This window comes from Oryctolagus cuniculus, chromosome 3 (genome assembly GCF_051225735.1).
Source record: "Oryctolagus cuniculus isolate XC-2025 breed Fujian yellow rabbit chromosome 3, ASM5122573v1, whole genome shotgun sequence".
NCBI classification, from domain to species: Eukaryota; Metazoa; Chordata; class Mammalia; order Lagomorpha; family Leporidae; genus Oryctolagus; species Oryctolagus cuniculus.
In genome coordinates this window covers 9,013,544-9,018,068 of record NC_142869.1, presented here as the reverse complement: position 1 = coordinate 9,018,068, position 4,525 = coordinate 9,013,544, and positions in this window count along the sequence as shown.

The following is a 4,525-nucleotide window of genomic DNA, read 5'->3' as shown; positions in this document are numbered from 1 at the left end:
GGTATTTTCAGAATAAACCTACAACAGCGTAAACTGTGAGTGGGGCTGGCACTGTGGAGCAGTCTGTTCAGCCACCTGCAAGGCCAGCATCCCATTTAAGCACTGGTTCAAGTCCTGGCTGCTCCAATTCTGCTAATGCGCCTGGGAAAGCAGTGGCACACAAATGCTTGGGCCCCCTGCCACCCGCATGGGAGACACAGACGGAGTTCTTGGCTCCTGGCTTCGGACTGGCCCAGCTGCAGCTATTTGGATACGAATTGTAATAGAAGCTAGAAGCTTAGCGTTTTAGAGTATGTGGCAGTTTAATCTAGTCTGCTCACTTAATTTGACAGCCAAGCAAATATTTAGTGAAAGTTACATGACTTATCCAAAGTCAAATTTGAAAGAGCCCCAGTTCTCTAAATTCCAATTCAATCCCATCAAAGTTGCATGTACCAAGGCCATCTCACTAGTCCAAGTGATCAATTTCTGTTCACAATTGATCATAATGATAGGACTAAGAGTCAAAGGGATCACATAAACAAGACTAGTGTCTGCTAATACTAACTGATAGAATTAAAAAGGAGAGAATGATCCAACATGGGAAGCAGGATGCACAGCAGACTCATAGAATGGCACTAAACAGCACTCTGGCCTCAGAATCAGCCCTTAAGGCATTTGGATCTGGCTGAAGAGCCCATGAGAGTATTTTAGGCATGGAAAGCCAAGACACTCTGGCAAAACAAACAAACAAACACACAAACAAACCACCCTATATGAAAGATCTCTGCAAGTGAGATCCCAGTGGAAAGAACAGGTCATCAAAGAAGGAGGTACTTTTCTCTGAAGGGAGGGGAGAACTTCCACTTTGACTATGACCTTGTCTAAATAAGATAAGAGCTGGTAAACTCAAGAGGCTTCCATAGCCTTGGCAGCTCATGACAAGAGCCTAGGGTGATTACTGATGCCATAAACAAGAGTGTCAATTTGTTAAGTCAATAAATAAATCTTTAAAAAAAAAACACTACACATAATGGTAGCATTAGAAATGTGCCAGGGGATTCCAATTCAATCCCTACAAGGTGGCATGTACCAAGGCCATCTCACTTAGTCAAAGTGATTAGTTTCAGTTCATAATTGATCATAATGATAGGATTGTCAAAGGGATCCCATAAACAAGACTAGTGTCTGCTAATACTAACTGATAGAATCAAAAAGGGAGAGAATGATCCAACATGGGAAGCGGGATACACAGCAGACTCATAGAATGGCAGATGTGCTAAATAGCACTCTGGCCTCAGAATCAGCCCTTAAGGCATTCAGATCTGGCTGAAGAGCCCATGAGAGTATTTTAGGCATGGAAAGCCAAGACACTCTGGCAAAAAAGATGACCTAAATGAAAGATCTCTGTGAGTGAGATCCAAGTGGAAAGAACAGGCCATCAAAGAAGGAGGTACCTTTCTCCGAGAGGAGGAGAGAACTTACTCTTTGACTATGGTCTTGTCTGCATAAGATTGGAGTTGGTAAAGTCAAAAGGATTCCATAGCCTTGGCAACTCATGACAAGAGCCTCGGGTGATTACTGATGCCATAAACAAGAATGTCAATTGTTAAGTCAACAATGTGCACTTACTCCCCATGTAGGACCTCTGTCCTTAATGTGTTATACTATGTGAATTAACAGTATAACTAGTACTCAAACAGTACTTTATACTTTGTGTTTCCGTGTGGGTGCAAACTGCTGAAATATTTACTTAGTATATACTAAGTTGATCTTCTGTATATAAAAATAATTGAAAATGAATCTTGATGAAGAATGGGATGGGAGAGGGAGTGGAGATGGGAGGGTTACGTGTGGGAGGGAAGTTATGGGGGGGGAAAAGCCTCTAGAATCCAAAAGTTGTACTTTGGAAATTTATATTAAATTTATATTCATTAAATAAAAGTTTAAAAAAATACTACACCGCTGTGAAATATGCAAAGAACTCTCCATAAGCCTTGTGAACAGCAGGAAAGAGGTGACGAAATCTCACAGTATTTTACCAATAGTTATAAAATTCCAAGTTGAAACAAACAGCTTTGAGTTTAAAGACATTTTCATCTTCAAACAACAACGTAATTGAAATAAGAGCCAAGTTGTGCAAAAATACCCGCAACCAAGAAAAAAAAAATTGCTCATGGTGGACTTCCCTTGTCTGCTGGGCTGTGTGATTAGAGAGAAATGCATCGCACTGGGGCAGGCGTGTGGTGCAGTGTTGGGATGCTACTTGGGACACCCACGTGGTGCTCTGGAATGCCTGGGTCTAAGTCCCAGGCTCTGCTCCTAATTCCACACATCCTGGCAGAATGGACCTAGGAAAGCAGCAGGTGGTGGCTGACGTGGTTCAGACTGCTGCCCACGTGTGAGACCTGGACTAAGTTCCTGGCTTCTAGCTTCAGCTTCAACTGGCTCAGGCCTGGCTGTTGCAGGCATCTGGGGAATAAGCCACTGGGTGGACAAAATCTTACTCTGCTTTTCAAATAAAAATAGATGTTTTAGGATTGTATCACACTCTCTATTCATAAACTTCAAACTGATAAAAATTTCTGCCTCTCAAAATGGACTCTGCTTTCTCTATAATATACCCATTCTGATGATTAACTTCAAGGTTTGCTTACAATGATGTTTTATGTTTTAAAAATTTATTTGAAAGGCAGAGTTACAGAGAGACCTTCCATCCGCTGGTTCACTTCCCAAATGACCACAATAGCCGGGGCTGGGCCATATGAAAGCCAGGAGCCTGGACCTCCATCTGGGTCTCCCACATGCGTAGCAACAGCCCAAGTATTTGGGCCAAGTTATGCTGCCCTCCCAGGTGTACTAGCAGGAAGAGGATCAGAAGAGGAGCAGCTGGGACTCGAACTAGCACCCACAGAAGATACCGGTGCTGCAGGCAGCAGCCTAACCTGATACACCACAATGCTGGCCCCTTTATTATTAGGTTGACTAGGGCTAATACATCAAGTAACTCCTAGCTCATCCTACTTTTAAACATTTTATTTGAAAGGCAGAGTGATGGGGATTTGGGGAGGTGGGTGGGGAGAGAGAGGTATCTTTCATCTATTGGTTGGACAATCCAGGGCTGGGGCACACTCAAGCCAGGAGTCAGGAACTCTGCCCAAGTCTCCCACATGCCTGGCAGGGGCCCAAGTACTAGGGCTAGCGTCTGCTGCCTTCCCAGTGCATTAGCAGGAAGCCATCCCCACGGCTCATCCTACTTTGACAACCATCTAGGTTTCCTTCTGGAATAACCTCTGATTTGTTTCCGTTTTCTCTCTGCTGGCCCACCTGAACTACATACCAAAAACTAAAGAGAAGATGTTGGCAAAGAACAAAGTTACCACCTATGATAACTGGCCTGGTTGTCATGGCTGCAGGCGGTGGAGTCGCTGTCGGGCGGTAGGCAGGTTTGCAGACCCGGAACATGCCGATTCCCCAGCAACTCTCAGGTCTTCACAAATCCACAAAGTTGACACTCACCTGCCCGCACAGTTGCTTCAGTTCCCTTTTCCTTTCAACCTGGATCCTAAACTCCTTGGAGTAAAAGAACACAGATTACACAAACAACCTGGCCAGCAGAAAGGGGGCAACGCGACCATCTGGAAACGCCCGTCCTGCAGCAACTCCCTCCCTGCCACTCTGTGCTAGGCACTGGCGAGAACAGCTCCTGCAGACGGTGACGCAGGAAGCTGACAAGACAACAGACGGCCTGCAGCGTCTCGCTGACCAGGGCATCCGAGTAAAAACGGCCATGCCGAGGGAAAATGATGGTCCTGGAGAAACACCACCACTCTCTTCCTTGATGTATCTCCTTTGTGCTGAGGTCAAGTTGGTTAGCAGCTGGAGAAATCCCCACGCCACAGGCACAAGGTGGGCAGGGACGATGGTAGGCTGGAGAGTACCACGAAACTTCCAAGTTGTTCCTTCCGGGCACCAGAACGTGAAACGCTCTGAGAGGAAAAGGTTCCGTATTCTCTCCATCCATCTGGTATGCTTAGAACGACGGGAGCAAACGGGATCTTGACAGCACATCTTGCTCATGGGGGAACGAAAACTCCTCTTCCCCAGTTGCTAACGTGTTGGTGCTTACAGACAACTTATTTTGATTCAGTTCTCCAAGGCTGCAAACTCTGGCTTAAATGACTTAATGTTCCTTTTAAAACAACCAAACGCCTCCTGGTGAATTTGGTTCAGGGTGATTTTAACTTGAAACACGAACAGTGGTGATGCCATTTTCTGAATCCATTTAATTATTTCAAAATTAGTTCTATTTTTTTTTTTTTAAAGTAGAAGTTCTCACTTAAATTGGAGGCCATAGTGGAATAGACCATGTCCTCCTAAAAGAAAGGGGTGGGGTGGGGGCATGAGATGCAGTGGGTCCTGAGTGGAGAGGGCAGAATCGTGGCTTTTCCTGATTGAAGACTTAACTTCCACCTTCCTCCGCATCTCTCTTGTAATTGCTTCCAAGTTCTACAAAGCTTTGAACGGAACACCTGCTTTCCCAAAC